This window comes from Sus scrofa, chromosome 7, assembly GCF_054392235.1.
Source record: "Sus scrofa isolate SSC_HxYL_T2T_F1_AM1 chromosome 7, Sscrofa_HxYL_maternal_Yorkshire_Landrace_v2.0, whole genome shotgun sequence".
NCBI classification, from domain to species: domain Eukaryota; kingdom Metazoa; phylum Chordata; class Mammalia; order Artiodactyla; family Suidae; genus Sus; species Sus scrofa.
The window spans coordinates 4218807-4236948 of record NC_139389.1 but is presented as its reverse complement, the minus strand read 5'-3'; the positions used below and the strand labels follow the sequence as shown (position 1 = coordinate 4236948).

At 56.1% G+C, this 18142-nt stretch overlaps 1 long non-coding RNA gene across 1 annotated transcript; it reads right to left on the bottom strand.

The window, feature by feature from the left end:
* Positions 1-998: 998 nt before the first annotated feature.
* LOC110261765 (uncharacterized) lies at positions 999-13589 on the bottom strand. The gene is made up of 4 exons (XR_014809540.1): positions 13339-13589; positions 12603-12890; positions 12352-12441; positions 999-4736 (listed from the first exon to the last, which is right to left on the bottom strand). It is a non-coding gene; the product is annotated as an uncharacterized LOC110261765 (long non-coding RNA).
* Positions 13590-18142: the final 4553 nt, after the last annotated feature.

Below are 18142 nucleotides of genomic sequence, written 5' to 3'. Positions count from 1 at the left end.
AATTCAGATCAGCAAAGAGCATGCGTGAGGGAGGGGCTATGCTAATCAGGCTGGAGCCCCAGACCCGGAGCCCGACCCCATTGGTTGTCGGGGCGGCCCTTCCCCCACTCCCTGGCTGCCCCCCCCATCTGGGTGAGCTGGGACCGCAAAGGGCCTGGTCCTGTGTCTTTCAACACTCTCACCACAGTTATCACAACCCAGAAGAGTTCGGATGGCCCCACAGCGCCTGCCTGCTGTGGGCACGGGGGGGGGGGGGGGGAATGGAAGAACCTGTGCCCCCAGGAGGTGGTACAAGTTGAAGACATAGTTAGGTTCCCGATAAAGGTTCAGACTGATGCACACGTGACCAGTTTACAGGATTTTCACAGGGATCCAGCAATTACCAGTGTGTAAGCCTCTGCTGGGTGGGTAACAGGGGATGAAGGATAGAGCGGGCGGGACGAACTGGGTATTACTGGGACCAATATGGAAAATTCTGGAAAAAAGCATCCCTTGACCATTCTGCCTCTCTGGGCGCAGGCCTCCGGAGGGCCTCTCTTACTGTCCTGGGTCTTGCAGCTGGCCTGTCCCGTTCCTCTCTCCCCTTTGACCATCTTTGTGCCACCCGATCCAGCCTCACACACACTTTTTCTACCTCACGGATCTCCAGTTTTCTTCTGCCGCTAACAGTTTTTCTTCTCTCACGGGCTGTGCCTGAGCCAGTGTGGACCATTGCTAAAGCTCAGCGGGACGAAGGAAGAAGCAGCCATGGGGTTATGCCCTTCCACGCCGCCGTGCCCCCCGCGTGCCCAGCTGCCTCCCCTCGCACGTGCTTGAGAAGCAGCTGCTGAGGAGGGAGGCGGAGGGCTGGCCAGGGCGGGGGCCCTGCTTCCACTCTGGGGTCTGGGGACCTCTGCTTGCCAGTTCTCGTGACATAAGTGGTGACAGACCCCGGCATTTCGATGCCACTCTGTGAGAAGATTTATAGTGTTTTCTGGGATGAATCATAGCTCACCGTGTTTCTTCGTCATGTAGCTACAGAAGCTGGATTTTTTTTTCTTTAATATTCATGAACAAGGTTTGAAGGGTTTTTGTCTTTTGTTTACCCCTCTTTTTAGGGCCAAATCTGCAGCATATGGAGGTTCCCAGGCTAAGGGTAAAATCGGAGCTGTAGCTGCTGGTCTACACCACAGCCGCAGCAAGGTAGGATCGAGCCACATCTGGGACCTACACCACAGCTCAGGGCACTGCTGGATCCTTCACCCACCGAATGAGGTCAGGGATCCAACCAGCCTCCTCAAGGATACTAGTCAGGTTCGTAACCTCAGAGCCGCAATGGGAATTCCTGATTTGAGGGCTCTGTTTGTTTTGTTTTCGGAAACAAGTAAGAATGGGTGATTTTAAAAATATACGTATGAGGCATTTTGAGGAGTCCTCCATACCCAGACTAAGACATTTAGGTGTTAAGGGCAGTGTGCAGTGAAAAGTCATTCTTCCCTCCAGCCCTGGGGTGGGTGTTCCCTGTTTTCTTCTCAAAATGGTCTTGAAGAAATGGGAGAGTTGCTGCTTTAGGGGAGCAGCCACCAGACCAAGGGCTCTTTCTTGTGACCGCCTAGCAGGGGCCGGCGTCCAGAAAAGCCTCACTGCAGGACAGCGACTGTGCACAACTGAAGTGGTTGCCCTGCTGCTTTGTGGAGAGAAGAAAAGGAAGAAAAGTGAGGCGTGTGAACAAGGCGCGTAATGGAGGTTTTCGGAGTCGTAGGCTGGCGGCGTACTGGTTTTGTTCTGGAACAGTCCACACGGGTATATTAGCCAGCCACTTCTGTTTTTCCTTCTATGCCCTCCCTTCCCAAGTAAGTGCTTGGCTCGTACAGGGAAGAGATGTGAGTTAGAAAGAAAAGGATGGGGTTTCTTGGACTTTGGTGTTTTCTTGGAGCCCTGCTGTCTTCTTCCCCTGTTGAGGGGGGCCTCTCAAGGGTGTCCCTGTCCCCAAACACTCAGGGGAGGTGTAGCAGGCGTGAGCCTGACTAGACTCTGGGGAGGCTGGTCCCCTGGGGCTCTGTGCTTATGCATCAGGGATGAATGAACAGGGCAGCTGCCAGGGTGGGCATGCATGTTGCATAATCTCTGCCCATGTGCATGCCGCATGGCCCTGCAGGACTTCGCTCACAAAACACAAGTTCAAGGATAAAATTATGAGGAACTTCAAGAGGGCGACCACGAAGCATTGAACCAGGCGCGGGGCCCTCGTGAGCACAGGGCCCTGGGAAACTACCCAGACTGATGGCCCGTGAAGTCGCCCTGCACCCAGACCACTAAGTGCACCCAGACCACTAAGCCCTGGAAACCACGAGGCAAGACGCTAGAGGCCACCACTGGTACCCCGAGGATGGGAGAGCCGAGAGCCGAAGGAGCTTGGCTTCCTGACATCATTGAACCTCGGGCTTTAATCCCCTGGGAGCTTGCTGGCCTTCTTATCACCTGAGATAACAATGTCTTGTTCTTATAGCCGGCGTGAGCTGCGTTTTGTTACTTGCAGTTGAAGTATCCTAATGTGTGTGAGAGGCGTTGCATCTGCAAGGAGCCACTGCCATCCTGCTTTACTTCCTGTATCTACCTGGCGGCGTGTCCCTGTCCCCTGCCGTTGGCAGAGGTGGATACATAAAACTAGGGGCCACCTAAGACTTTGGGACTTGGAAGACCAAAGGGACCAAGCTGGCAGCCAGGCCCTGCGGTCACATTTCGGGTGGCATGCCACCCTGTTTGATCCCCAGCCAAGACACCTGCCCTGCTTAGAGATGTGGCGTGTAAACACAGCGCCCTCTTTAGGCAGATGTGACCTTGTGAGTCATCTATGACCTGAGGCAGCCTAGCCCAGGCACGCCCAGGGTTAAATCAACCCAGTGGGAGTTCCCATTGTGGCTCAGGTGGTTAAGGACCCAGTGTTGTCTCCCTGAGGATGCAGGTTCAATCCCTGGCCTCGCTCAGTGGGTTCAGGATCCCGTGTTGCTGTGGCTGTGGTGTAAGCTGGCAGCTGTAGCTCCAATTCGACTCCTAGCCTGGGAACTTTCCTAAGCTGCAGGTACGGCCCTAAAAAGAAAAAAAATAAATAAACCCAGTGAGTCTCTGCCTCTCTGTGTTCATTCCTCAGGCTTCTAATATCCAGATCTTTCAGTTTAAGGGGTTAAAAAAAAACCATGGTAAAAAAATGAGTAAATCTGAGACCCTCAGAATGTGACCCCAGTGAACAATTAGCTAAGCAGCAGGGCCAGAGCAAATCCTTGCAAACCAGCCTGCAACGCTTTCTTCATCCTTTTTCCTGGCCTTGCTAAGTTCCCACACATGCTGAAATTGCTTTACAGAGGCCTCTGGGAATTGCCATATAGACTCGAAGCCCTCTCCTTTTTCACACAGACCCCCAAGCTCTGCCAAGGCCCTAAATGTGTTATTAATGTCGCGGGTTGCAGAATATTTAGGAGCAATGAACACAAGTAGCTGGAAACTGCTGCCCCCGCCGGTTTGGCAACCTTGTTACAACATTCTTACGTGCCTGCGTCCTTCCTTGGAGTCACAGTTTATGGCTGGAAAAGTCCCACGGAGGTTTGAGCCCTACCTGGTCGAGCCCCGCCATGGAGGTAATTGAGACGCAGGTGTGATCTGCTCAAGGTCAGCAGTCAAAGTCACCGGGGATTAGGTGTTTTGATCTCCTGCCCAGTCTCTGCCCCGCCCCCACCGCTCCCTGGCTGCCCAGGCTCATTTATCACAGGTCCCATTTCTGCAGGCTCCTCTAATTGGGGAAGGTTCACAGGACATGATTACACTTTTTTTTTCATATAACTTCCCCCTCTTCTCCCCCCTTCCCCAGAGCCGCCAAGACTCCAGCTGAGATCAGCTAAAGGGACTTCCTGCGCTGGGGTTCCCGTCCAGGCAGCAGATCCGCAGAGCTGGGTACGAGGGGAGTCAGGGCTGCGTTCTTTCTGCTGCGAGTTACGTGTCTGCCTTGCATTCATTGTCAGGCTCAGAAATGTGCCCAAGGGACTCCGTAGTCACTTAGCATCCCAGAATGTCAGATCTTTTTTTTTCTTCTTAGGGCTGCACCTGCAGCATGTGGAACTTCCCAGGCTAGGGGTCAAATCAGAGCTGCAGCTGCCGGCCTACACCAGAGCCACAGCGACGTGGGATCTGAGCTGTGTCTTTGACCTACACTGCAGCTCAAGGTCACCACTTAATCCTTAGCTGCTGAGTGAGGCCAGGGATTGAGCTGAAGTCTTCATGGATACAGTTGGGTTCTTAACCAGCTGAGCCACAGTGGGAACTCCCAGAATGTCAGATTTAGAACAGAGTCTTGCCGTTCTCTAAGTGGGCTCCCAGGAACCGCCCCCCCCGGGGGGGGGTGGGTTGTTCCTTGGGGGGTGCCTCCCGGTCGACCTTTAAGAGCAGGTGGGCCGGGGAGTTGAGTCAACATTTGACCCCCCCCCCCGAGTCATTTTCTTCAAGTGGGGGCCCTGGGGAAGCTTTCTCATGAAGAAACTTTTCAGTGCTACAAAGTGGTTTATCACTTGGGATGGATCAGGTGCAGCTTCGTTGTAAATGTGGGGAAACGGAGGCTCCGAAGGAGGGAGAGGGACAGTCGTCTCTGGCGACACAGCAGGGCTGGCGTCCTGGTCTGCACACTCCTCCCGCGGCCCCTCCAAGAAGTCCTGTGTTTGGCTGGGCTGAGAGGTGAGCTGCTGGAACCAGCTCCATGGGTGGCTCCTCTGAAAGGAGAGGGACAAAATCAAAACTCGAGTGACCACTGGGTGACAGATGCTGAGACCATCTACACACTGACTGGCTCCCAGCAGCCCCCCAGCCCCTCCGCGGGGGGCAGCCACGGGAGGAGACACCGCCCTGCAGCCTGAGCCCCAGGGCGGCCGCAGTGGGGAAGAGGCTGCTGTGTGTTTCCGAGATTTGGATGCCGAGAGGCTGCCTGACTCAGGGCAGCAAGGCCTGTTAGGGTCGAGGCTCAGAGCCACATCCAAACCCCAGCCTGCTGTGCTGGGCCACATCCTAAGACACTTACTTGTGTATGTATTTATTTATTATTTTGTCTTGTTAGGGCTGCATCCATGGCATATGGAAGCTCCCAGGCTAGGGGTCGAATCAGAACTGTAGCTGCCGGTCTACACCACAGCCACAGCAATGCCAGATCCAAGCTGTGCCTGCGACCTACACCACAGCTCATAGTAACGCCAGATCCCAGGGATTGAGCCCCCGTCCTCATGGATGCTAGTCAGGTTCGTTACCACTGAGCTGCAACGGGAACTCCTTTTTATTTTTTTTTAAGGGCTCATGAAGTCAGCAGCTGCCAGTGGCCTCAAGCCTTCCAAACACTTGAAACTCAGTAAAAATAAATATGAAATAACTTAAGCTTTCCCTGATCTGGCTCGAAAGTGGCCTCCTCTCCACGCCGTTCCCCCGGGGACACAGCCTGTCTTCAGTGGAGTCCTGATTCGCCTCCCTCTCCAGGCTTCCGTGACCCGCCACACGCAGCCCAGCCCAGCTCCCGCTCTGGGTAGAAAACATTGCTCAATCTGCCTCAGCTTCGGGAGGGCCTGGGAGCGGCGGTCCCTGGGGACCCCCAGGGCCTGTGATTGGCTGATTAGATGATGGGGAAAGTTGTGGGCTGTGCAAGGCAAAGTGTGTTCGTGACGGACCAACCTTCCAGGGGGCAAGATGTTTCTAATTGTCTTTTTTCTTTTTTTTCGCTTTTTAGGGGTGCACCTATAGCATATGGAAGTTTCCAGGCTAGGGGTCGAATCAGAGCTGCAGCTGCTGGCTGACACCATAGCCACAGCAACGCAGGATCAGAGTCACATCTGCAAATTATGTTGCAACTTGCAGCAACACTGGATCTTTAACCCAATAATCGAGGCCAGGGATTGAAGCTGCATCCTCATGGATACCGGTCACATTCTTAGTCCTCTGAGCCACAGTGGAAACTCCCTCCACCCTCCAACTGTCTTTCAATAGACAGTAGGTCTCAGCAACGTGCCAGCAACTTCTGGAGATGTTTCAGCTGGGTTTGTTCACCCTGTTTGAGGCTTCTCCCTGCTGGACCCTGTCCAGCCTCTGATCATCTAAATAGTCTACACAGAGACTGGAAGTCATTTTGAAAACACGGGACGGGTGTGGGTGCCGGGAGGGGGAGGGGAGGAAGGATGGAGAGAGGGAAGTGGGAGGAAAGCCTGGGGCTTGTGCCGACTCTCCTGGGACGCCTGATGGCTGCCATCCCTCTGAACCGTGGCTTTTCAGCCCCGCTGCCCACCGTCTCTGCCCCTTGCTCTTAGGGGATGCTTGTTAAGTTAGTGATGCTCTGATGGGGGCTTGGGTGTGGCCATGGGGTCTGAATATTAAGGCTTGAACTCCAGGCTTGCTTTGCCAGCCCTAGAGGTAAACACGCTATCCATCAATTTAAAATTAAACCATAAATCTTCAAGAAAACATTTGAGCTTAAGTAGAAGGCTGAATACATTACTCCAGGGGAGCACAGAAAAGTACAAAGAAGTTAAAACCTCTTTCAGCATCTTTTTCATTAATTTTTCACTAGTTATTATTATGGTCATATTCCCTCCCACTGGAAAGGGGTATTTTCTACATTACTTCCTAAGAAGATGCCTCCCCGCCCCAGGCAACTCAGTCCTAACATGCTCTTATTCCTTTTTTATTTTTTGCCTTTTTAGGGATGCACCCGCGGCATAGGGAGGGTCCCAGGCTGGCTAGGGGTTGAATCGGAGCTGCAGCGGCTGGCCTATGCCACAGTCACAGCAATGCCAGATCTGAGCCACGTCTGCAACTGCAGATCACGGCCATGCTGGATCCTTAACCCACCGAGTGAGGCCAGGGATCGAACCTGCGTCCTCATAGATACTAGTCAGATTCGTTACTGCTGAGCCACAATGGGAACTCCCTATGCTCTTCTTTATTCACAACTCCTGAGCCAAGACATGGCTCAGCAAAGTGCCTCTTGGCAGATCAAGGGCAAAAATAAGACCTGAGAGGGGGCTTGGTGGCCCTGGACCCCAGAAGTGGCTGGAGCTGCTGTGGCTGGGTCAGCAGAGGTGGCCGCCGCCCGCCCCACCCCAACCCCCTCTTACATGAGCAACAGCCATGAGCCCCTTCCTGCTCCCCCCACTGCCAGGCCACACTCTCTCAGTGTGGGCACGTCCCTGCGGCGGGGGGCTCCCGTCTTTGTGGCTTTGTGAGCTCAGAGGAGGAGTCAAGGACCCGCAGTGAGTGAAGGCAGCATTCTTTGGCGACACGCTGCTTTCTGACCCCCGGTGGGTTCCCGGTAGAGGATTCTGGGAGAGTCCTGATGAGGATACAGCAGGCTGCCCACCTCAAGGGACAGATGTGCCCTGCCGTGTGGTGTTCGGTGGGGAGCCCCTCGGAGTCCCCCTCTGCTTGTGATGGCAGCGAATGCAAGCACAGGGCCCGCAGAGCCCCAGTGCCGGCTGTGCGCCTGTACGCCAGAGGTCTGCCTCGGTTTTTGTTGTTGTTGTTGTCTTTTTAGGGCTGCACTTGTGGCATATGGAGGTTCCCAGGCTAGGGGTCCAATCGGAGCTACAGCTGCCAGCCTGCACCAGAGCTCACAGCAACACTGGATCCTTAACCCACTGAGCGAGGCCAGGGATCAAACCCGCCTCCTCTAGGGTACTAGTCGGATTCGTTTCCGCAGAGCCACGACAGGAACTCCTGCCTTGGCTTGTTTTTGAAGAGGGGACATCGCTAGCCTCTAACTGGGTGCTTCTTTGCCTCTCCCAGGGCTGGTATCTTTCTCTCCGAGCCTGTCCAGGTCACAGGTCACTTGGGAGCATCTGGAATGGGCTGGGCTGGACCTCGTGGGGTGACAGTCCTCACCACTCTCTTAAGAGCTGGGAGATTTGGAACTGGTGGCAACTGGTAAAGTTTTCAGGGGTTGGTAACCAGCTGGTGCCCCAGGTTCTGGGATCAGCTTTCTTCAGCTCTTTGACATTTGGCGTCAGAGGCGTCAGGAAGCTGGCACAGGAGAGGAAAGAACCTTGCCTGCCTGGTCACAGATGCCACCAAATGGACAGCTTTGAAAGACTCAGCCAGAGTTCCCTGGTGGTGCAGCAGGTTAAGGGCCTGGCATTGCCACTGTGTGGCTTGGACTGCTGCTGCAACTCAGGTTCCGTCCCTGACCTGGGAATTATTGTATGCCATGGGTGAAGCCAAAAAAAAAAAAAAAAGAGGAAAGGAAAAGAAAGATTTGGTCAACAGTCCAGAGGGTCCCACGGAATAGCCCTGGGACAGCTTTCAGAGCAAAACCTCTCCTTCCCCGACTGCTTAGCATCTGCCTGGATGTTGGCCAGAACCCATGAGCATGGCGTTCCCATCGTGGTGCAGCAGAAGTGAATCTGACTAGGAACCCTGAGGTTGCAGATTCGATCCCTGAACTCACTCAGTGGGTTAAGGATCTGGTGTTGCCGCGAGCTGTGGTGTAGGTCACGGATGCAACTCGGATCTGGCATTGCTGTGGCTGTGGCGTAGTCCAGCAGCTGTAGCTCCAATTGGACCTCTAGCCTGGGAACCTCCACATGCTGGAGTGTGGCCTTAAAAGGACAAAGGACAAAATAAATAAATAAATAAATAAAAGCACCCATGAGCACCACAGTGCCGAGATGCTTGGGTTGACGCTGGTGGCCGTAGCAACGGACAGAGAGACCTGGTCCCTGATAAGATCCAGGCAGGGAGGGGAGGCCAGGGCGGAGAGGTGTAGGTGGGCTCGCTGGAGAGTGGAGCCACCTTCCTGCTTAGATGGAGCCCCAGGGGGGTCCATTACAGGTGCCGACTGTGGTCAGACGCCGAGGAGCAGGTGCAGCTCAAGCCCAGAGCTTGTTAGACACTCAGGCAATAGTCAACCCCTGGGCTCCATCAAATAGGAGATTGGCTGCCACAGTCCTGACCATGGGCCGCTGACCTACTATGTGCCCAGCCTCGTGGAAATATATACATGGAGGATTTTTCTGGAAAGAGAGTGGGTGATATCTCTCCCGCCAGCTCTTCAGGAAGGCTCGCCCTCACCCTGCCGAGAAGGAGACAGGCCGGACCCCGCCCCGCCCAACCCCGTGGAGAGGGGAGGGCTGCGTGTGGGAAGCCTGCTGTTGAAGCACCGGGCTCCGTGCAAAGCTGTGAGCGCTCATCCCTTCCCGGGACCTCTCTGTGCCTCAGTTTTCTCATCCAGGAAATGGGGCCAGGGAGGTGATCTAGGGGCCTCTCCAGTCCTGCATGCCCGTGTGTCTGGGGCGGTGGAGTAAAAGTTTACGAGGCACCTTTACTGGTTTGTTTTCCTCTTTCTCCTTCCGTTTCCTGGAAGCCGTCAGCTGGAGGTGGGACGAGCTTTCCAAATGGACAGGTTTCTTGTCCTGCCTTCGCTCCCTCCCTCCTGCCTGCCTTTCGTCCTAAGCTTGCAAGTGTCACGCTAAGGTAGGCAATTGTAAAAAGTCATTTAAGCCGGCCTCCATCCTCCTTAAGGGCCAGATTCTCGGCTCCTCCTCCCAGCCCCTCCCTCTGTGGCTGGCAGGTCACCCGTCAGAATTCTCAGTGGTCTCCCCGTGCTTCTTCGGTGCCAGGGAGCTTCAGCCCAGCCCTGGCCTGGCAGCATCTGAAATTGTTTATTGGCGGCAGTAATTCTCAACCCCAGGAAAATAAAAACAAAAACAAAAACCAAAACCAAAAAACCAGTGCCTGGAGATTTTAGTGCAAATGGTCTTCACTGGGATTTTTTTTTTTTTTTTTTTTTTTTTTTTGGTCTTTTAGGGCTGCACCTGCAGCATATGGAGGTTCCCAGGCTAGGGGTCGAATTGGAGCTATAGCTGCCGGCCTACACCACAGCCACAGCCACGCCAGATCCGAGCTGCGTCTGTGACCTACACCACAGCTCACGGCACTGCTGGATCCCCAACTCACTGAGCGCAGCCAGGGATTGAATGTGCAACCTCATGGATCCTAGTCGGGTTTGTGACCGCTGCGCCACGATGGGAACTCCTTCACTGGGGTTTTTAACCTTTGCCACGTGATGCTGCTGTAGACTCGCTCTGAAAGCTGCTCTTAAAGGGACTAGACTTCCTGTTGTTGAGGGCAAGGCCTCCTCACCTATGGCCGTGGAGGTCGTTCTCCTGTTTTCTGATAGGACTGCTCTGGGCGGTGCCCCGAGATGTGCGGTCACCCACTGAGGTGAGCAGCCTCTGAGAGGGTCCCCAGCGACCCCCACGTCACCCCGCCACCGTAGCCCCCTCCCCTTGAGCCTGGGCTAAACTTAGAGTGACTTGCTTCTAACCAATTGAAAAGAGCAAAAGTGATGGAATGTCACTTCCAAGATTTGGTGACAAAAGTCTGTGACCTCTGTCTTGCTTGCCCTGTCTGACGGTCTCTGCCCCTCCCTCTCCCTGTCCAGAGCTCCTGATCTCAGGGAAGCAAGCTCGGATGTTGTCAGCAAACATGGAAGGAATGTCTCCAGCCAACCTCCAGTGGGGACGCCCCAGCACGAGCAAACTTGAACGTGAAATGCCCCCAGTGGAGTCCTGTGATGACTGCTTGCTGCGTGGGCCTGTGAGAGAGGCCCCGGCTAAGCCACGTCCAGCTTCCTGGCCTGCAGAGATAACACATGTCTGCTGTTTTAAACTTAGGTGTGGGGGTCATTTGTTACACAGCAATGGACAGCTGATGCACTTCTCAGAGAAGAAGTGGCGCCGTATCCTTGGGAAGGCTGGGCGTTCTGTGGATTCTGAGCGTTCTGTGGATTCTGAGGTGTGGAAGGCTAAGAGAACACCCCCGGGGGCAGGTGCTAAGTGGCCGGGGCCCAGGCTGCGGAGGCCCCGAGGCAGGTGCCCGGGAAGCAGAATCTGCTGGCTGGACGCATGCTTTGCAAATATCAGGGCACGTTCTGATCGCCTGGCCTGGGAGCCCTGTGAAAGTGCTCCTTCTGGTTGAGTGGGTCTCGCTGGGGGCCAGGGACTCTGCAAGCTTCCAGGTGATGCCGCAGGTCTGGGGACCGTGTGTAAGGGGACAAGGAGGTGCACTGTCCCAGATGGCGTGTCTCTCTATTTTTCAAGCCTTTGTTCTGACCTTGACCTGGTTGCACCGCTGGAAGCCCAGGAAGTGCCTCTGCCCTTTGGACAGAGTTTAGAAGGAGGAATAGCGCCGTCTTGAGGCCACATGGGGAAGCGGTGGCGAGGAGGGACCAAAGGGAATCTTCGATTTGGACTGAATCACAGCAAGTAGCCATTTATATAAGCAAAAGCGGTCATTTAGTGGCGTTTCACCAAGTTCTAGTTATTATGCCTGGCTGGCCACCTGTTCCTCCGGAGAGATCCAGACCTGGAACGCATATGCTTTTTTGGGTATAGATTCCTTAGCACCGCTTCCCACATCTTCCTCCACGTCCCCAGACCGCAGAGGGACAGGAGCCCTGGGCGAGGAGCACCAGGCAGCCAGGAGAAAGGCCTCGGAAGTCTTTTTTTTTCAAACGGACTATTCATGTGAAGCAATGGATTGTGTTTATTACAGTATAAAAATAATTTCCTCCCCAAATATCTGTGCAGAGCTGCTATCTTGGGGAGACCACCTGACTGACAGGTGACCTGGGGATGCGCCTCGGACCGCTGAGCAGCCCTGCCCCCACTCCAGCTCCCCACGACTGACCCTGAAACCCCACCTCCGACTCCCACCCTCCCCTTTCCTCCCCCCACCCACCTCCCGTCTTGATCCATTCCCTCCACTCCTCCTCTCTCACTGTCAGCTCTCTCCTGCCCTCAGTCTGGTCTCTGCCAAATGTGGGTCCAAGGTCAAGTGATTCAACTGTGCTCCAGGCACCCCCCATGCCCTGGACCTCCCGCCACTCCCTCATGGGGACAGCCCACCCTCCTGGGGACAGGCTGCTCTCCTGGATGGACCCCACCCTCCTGGGGACAGCCCACCCTCTTAGGTGGGCTAGATGCACCTGGATGGACCCCATCCTCCTGGGGACAGCCCTCCCTCCTGGATAGGGTCCAGTACGTGCCCCTCAAAGGGCTCTCCGCCACCATCAGTCTTCTCTCCGTGGGCTCTTGCACAGCAGCATTTTGAGGTGGAGAGGGTTCCCCTCAATGTCACGTTCCTTATGCCGCCTCTCCCGAGCCTTCCACACCCAATGCTTTTTTAAGCCACAATTTCCCCAAACTTGCCTGGCGCAAAGCACACGCCGAGCCTGTCCCAACAAGGCAGGTTTTTGGTCTCATCCCAGTTCCAGGGAGGAGTTTGGGAATCTGCATTTTGACATCCTTCTGGGAACATGTCTCCGGAGGCAAGCTTGGGAAACATGCTCTTACTCACCCAGGACGCCCCCTCCTAGAGCCCCGGCATCCCCGGGAAGTAGTCCGCCGGCGTAGCCCCAGCCAAGTTCGACGTGGCCTCCTCTCCCGCCTAGAAGATTAAGGCCATCTGCTCTGTGCTTCCTGAAGTTCCCACCCTCCACCCTTGAGCGACCTCCACCGCCGCTCTCCTGCTTCTCCCCCCCACCCCCATCCAGCGCCCTTGTTGCCCATCCTCCCTGGCACCCGGCCCTGCCTGCCTCACCCCCTTACCCACACGGGAGATGTTTCCTGCATCAAAGGATCGTCTCTTTTCTTTTGTTGGGGTCGGGCTTGCTTACATCCTTCAGTAATTTTTCTTCTTTCTCCAGTTCTCAGACCGGCCCCTGGCCCTCTCCTCTGCCCTGTCTGGTCACCCAGGGCACCTGCAGGATGCTCTGCAAGGCCTTTGTGAGCCCTGGTTGAGCCGGGCAGGGGCGGTCGTGGTCAGAGAGCCGAGGCCGCCCGGTGGGCCATGGACCGTGCAGTGTGGGGGTTTTGTGTCCTTCCCGGGCTGGCTCCCTGCAGACACATGGAGTCATGAGAATAACCGCAGAGAACCCACGGAAAGGGGGAAATGCCACTGCCATGTGGCTCTGAGGCCGCAGGGGCTCCTTTGCACAGACGGCCACGCGGGTCCCGGGAGAGGGCCCTCGGGAGCCTGGGAGCATCTCATCTGGGCCAAAGGCCACCTCCGGACTCAGTGCCCAGCATCCGGCATGTTTACAGCCCGATGTGCTAATTTTGTTGGACTTAAAAAATAATCATGTATTGAGATGAAACTCACCTAATATAAACATAAGCGTTTGTTTAAAGGAGCCATTCGGTAGCATTTAGCACAGTCACAGTGTCGTGCGATCACCACCCCATCGAGTTCCAGAATGTTTTTATCACCCCAGAAGCGGTCTCTCCCCACCACCCCCTGCAGCCCCTGCACCTGCCAATCTGCCCTCTGTCTCTGCGGATTCACCTCTTGAGGAGGTTGCCTGTAAAAGGAATCAGACCGTATGTGGCCTCTGTGACTGGATTCTTTCCTTCAGCATCTTGTTTTTGAGGTTCATCCGTGGCGTAGCCTGCATCATGCTTCAGCCCCCCCTTTTTTGCTTTCGTGATTTTCTGTTGTCTAATACACATAAAATGTACCGTGGAAACGATTTTTAAGCCTGGGGTTCAGTGGTGTGCGATGCAGTCCCTGCCATGCAGCCCTCGCCTCAATCTCCAGAACTTTCTCATCGTCCTCTGCGGAAACGCTGTCCCCATCCAGCACTGACTCCTTCCCCGCACCCCCGCCCACCCCTGGCAACCACCGCCCTCTGCTGACTCTGTGCGTTTGCTGCTCGAGTGTCTCATACACATGGAATGGGAGGCCCTTAAAGGAAAACAGGCTCTCGTGGGTCGTGGTCCTCTCTCTCCTGCAGCTCAGGACTCCCCACGTTTTGTCTGCTGATGGGAATCCAAGGATGACACGCGGGCTGGAAATGCCGCGTCACTGGAGACTCGCAGCCGCTTCTGACCAGGAAGCGATGAAAGACCCAGGAGAACCCAATGCCTCTTCCGTCTTCTCCTAGAAGACCGATAGCTCCAGGCAGGCCACTGACCATGACCGGTGGCTGTTACCGAGTCCAATCGCATACTGCTCGCTGCAAAACGGACCAAAAAATTGAGAGGATGAGTTGCTGGGGCAAAGAATAGCGACTTTCTTTGGAAAAGCCAGCAGAGCGAGAAGATGGGGGACGCGCATCCCAAAGAACCGTCCTGCCCACGTCAGAATTCAGGCTCCTTTTCTGCTGAAAGGGGAGGGAGCAAAGTCAAAGATTTCCTGGTTCCCATCAGGCTCGGAAAACTTGGGTGCATTTCCTCCTTCCTGCATCTCTTCGCGGGGGGCGGGGGGGGGGCTGGTGGGAAGGTTTCCTTGGAGATGGGCCATTGTGCATAATTTAAGCTCCTAGCTGGCATCGCTTTAGTGATTAGTGGTTGTGATAGACTATAGAGTGTCTTCCCTGCAATGCGCGGTCGGAGAGCGTTCTTTTATGAGGACCTCGTTATTCCACCTGCGGTCTGAAACCGGGACAGGCCTGGGAGAGGAAGGTTGGCTGGACACCCAGCTCCTTTCTCTGTTGATGTTTATTCTTTTCCTTTGGAGACCCCATGCTCTGTGACCTGTGTCTGCAGCTCCCTGGTGGTCATGGCTCTTTGGCTGCCTCTGCGACCTCGCCCGTCAGGAGGGTGGTGGCAGCCCTGTGGCTTTAGGTGGTTGAGCGCGGCCCCAGGCTGCTAGGGCTTCGGGGGTCTCCTGCCTTCTAAGCACAGGGATTCAGGGGCCCAGCCCCCTGCCACCCTCCTGTGATCCGCAGAGTACAGTCATCCTGAGCATCTTGGGACGCTGGTGGCCCCTCACCAGCGTGTCCCCCGTGGTCGTGGTGAAGGCGTGGCTTCTGGCTCCCGTGCAGCATCAGCCTCTGGCAGGTCCCGCGTGGCTTCTGATGCTCCCCTCCCGGCGTGGCCGCTGCCCCTGTGCACTTCCTCGGCCTCCTGCCAGCGCAGGTGGGGTTTTTCTGCCTCTCCCAGCCTCGCCCTTCTATTCTTCCAGCAGAGAATGTGTCCATCTGCCAGGAAGTTAACTCCTGACTCTGGAGAGGCTGCCCTTGAGCCGAGGAATTCCTGCCGTCTCAGTCTCCATTCCGGCCCCCTTGAGCGAAACCCAGGCCCAGGAGAGCTGGCCAGCTCCCGCCAGTAAACACGGCCAGTGCCCGCAGCAGCTTTGCGGGCTCCTCTCTTCCCTTCCTTATCAGCCCAGAACAACCCCAGCCAGGCTATGCTGGCCTGGCCATGGAGATCACCCAGGGTCGGAGAGGAGAAGTGGGCCGATCCGCAGAGCCCGGGGCGGAAGCTGGGAGAAGCCTGGCCTGAGAGGCAGGCGTAGCCCCGCAGAGGAGGAAGCAGGCACAGGAGCAGGTCCAAGAACGTGTCAGCCAGGCTGATGGGGAGTCCCAATGCCAAGGCTGTTCTTTAGAGGAACCCACACCTCTCAGAGGCACGGACCACGCCCCCCACCCCCACCCCACCCCCAGGATGAGACCCTCTGATGCCTTGGTTATGAAATGGGCTGATTCTTCTTTATTGTACAGGGAGCTGAAGCCATCAAAGGAGGCTAAACCCGAGAATGTGCCCCGTTAGGAAGGCAGGAACGTGCCACCCCCCTTCCTGGCAAGGGGCACAAAGCCACCCCCAGATTTTTCCCCCAGGAGGGCCTGACACGGCCCCTGAAACAGTCTCGGGGCAGCATAGCAAGGGTCCCTGACATGCCATCTAATTCCCAAGCAGGACCTGGGCGCCGCCCGGCTCCCGTCCCACCGGCTTTGTCTCTTCTAAGACAACCCGAGGGCCTAGGCGCTGGTAGTCGTGTTTAATGAGCACGGTCTGTAACTTCCAGGTATTCTGTGGGGATGGGGTTTGTGTCCAAACAGCGCAGAGCGAGACCTCAGGTCACTGGGAGGAGGCTCATTTCCTTGGGTTCTTTGCCAGCTTTTGATTTAGGGAAGTTGAGGGTGGAGGCTCCGGTTGCCATGGTGAGGAGAGGACGGCGGCCGGCTGTGGGCACGCGGGGGGGGAGGGGGTGGGGGGTGGGAAGGGCAGGTGCCTCTCGGAGGGCCCCGCAGGGTCTCAGCTCCGTGGTCTCAGCTCCGTGTCCACCAAATTCAGGCTGGGAAACGCTGGGTTCTGGGCTTCACCCCGAAGGCGCCTGCCCTTAGGAGTAGAGTGACGACGCAGGGAGGGGAGAACATGTGCCTCTGTCCCTGCTTTTCTCTCTTGCTCCTGGCTCGTGAGACCAGCCTCGGGCCGCTGTGGGCGGAATGGGAGTGGATGCCCTGGCAAAGCAGCCCTGCGGCTTCTCCTGGGACCACGCTCATGTACACGCAGGGCACTCACAGGCACACGCGTGCAAAACCACGTGCACACGCACACACACATAAAAGCGCACATATTCACAAGCAGGCATACACACGTGGACACCCATTCGCGCACACACACGCACACACACACACACACACACTGTTTTCAGCACTGTTCACTGAAAGGAAGTGCAAGGAGCCTGCAGGCACCTCTGTGGCCGGCCACGCTCTGGGCCGGGAGCCGTGTAGGGAGCTCCCAGCTGACACACGACCCAGTGTCTCATCACAACACCATCTTCTCAAGGTTTTATTTCAACATATGCTTTTCTTTCCGACCCAAGGAGAGGAAGGGGGCACATTTTCTTCCTCCTCCCCCCGTCACTGTCACGCGTACATTTCTCTATGTAATTCCTATTCTGTTCCTGTTTTCTATTTCTTTTCTGTTTCTATTTCCTTGGCATCAAGGCAAGAGGATTCTCATTGTTCTCAGGCGTGTAGACGTCCGCCCCAGGCCTTGAAAGAGACGCCCACTTGCCTTTGGACAGAGAACGCGCTTATTCCAACCTCAGTTCATCTTTCTGGAAGAATTCGTGTCACGGGCCCCTCTCTTGGAGTAGCTGTAAGAGAGCTTGATGGTGTTGGTTATAACTTGGCGTTTCTGGAGTTCCTGCCATGGGGCCGTGGGTTAAGCATCCGACTGCAGCAGCTCGATCCCCAGCCCGGCGCAGTGGGTAAAGGGTCCGGCATTGCCACAGCTGTGGCGTAAGTCGCAGCTGCATCTGGGATGCGATCCCTGGCCTGGATATCTGTTACACGCTGTGTGTCTACCAAAATGAGATTTTGTTGGGATTCCCGGGTGTCGAAATATGTTCACAGAAGACTTATCACCATCATCAGAGGCTTAAACGCTTGGTCTCCAAGCGCAAGTTCAAGGAGCTCCTGCACAGCTGCTGTCAGTGGCAAGGCGGTCTTGCCCCGTGGGGGTGACCCTCCTGTCCTGAGGTCCCTGCTCTCCAGGGCTGGTCACGCGCTGCGTCTACACACCGCCCGTCGGGATTCTCTGGGCTGCGCATGCGACCCATCCCAGTGGAGATGCTGCCAAACTCCCGTCTTGGTTCCCCTGCGCCCTGGTGCGGGACGCCTCCGGGCCCTTCCCCAGACTCTGCTGTCCTCAGCCTCGAGATGAGGGCCGGGGAGGCTGGGCCGGGGCCAAAGAACAAATGCTCCTGCCTCTCGTCCCCCAGCAGATTCTTTTCAGGACCGCCCCCATGGCATATGGAGGTTCCCAGGCTAGTGGTCTAATTGGAGCTGCAGCTGCTGGTCTACACCACAGCCACGGCAACACGGGATCCGAGCTGCATCTGCAACTTACACTGCAGCTCATGGCACCGCCGGATCCCCAACCCACTGGGTGAGGCCAGGGATTGAACCTGATTCCTCATGAATACTAGTCAGGTTCATTACCGCTGAGCCACAGTGGGAACTCCCTCAGGCAGATTCTGAGTCTCAGGCTGTACGCTTCTCCAAGAGCCGAGCGAGATCTCCTTCCAGGTTGCTGGTCTGGTGGCCAACGCGGTGACACGTCCCTGTGCTGACTCTTCCTGCTCCCTCAGTCTCACTCCCTGAGAAACCCAGGTTCACAGGGTCTCCTACCCGGGCCTTGGCCTGAGGCCCCAGAGAGGAGTGGGAGGGGTGGTCCCGGTGGGGAGGGGGCAGCGGCCCAGGGGCAGGGAGCTCTGGTTTGGGAACAGCAGGGGCATAAACCGCTCACAGGCCACGGCGGGGAGAGAGAATATGAGACAGAGGCTTCTGCGCTGTGTCTCTAAATGGCCTGGAGTTTGGCGCGCTTGGCTCTTAGGGGTGCGGTTTACTGAGTGGCCA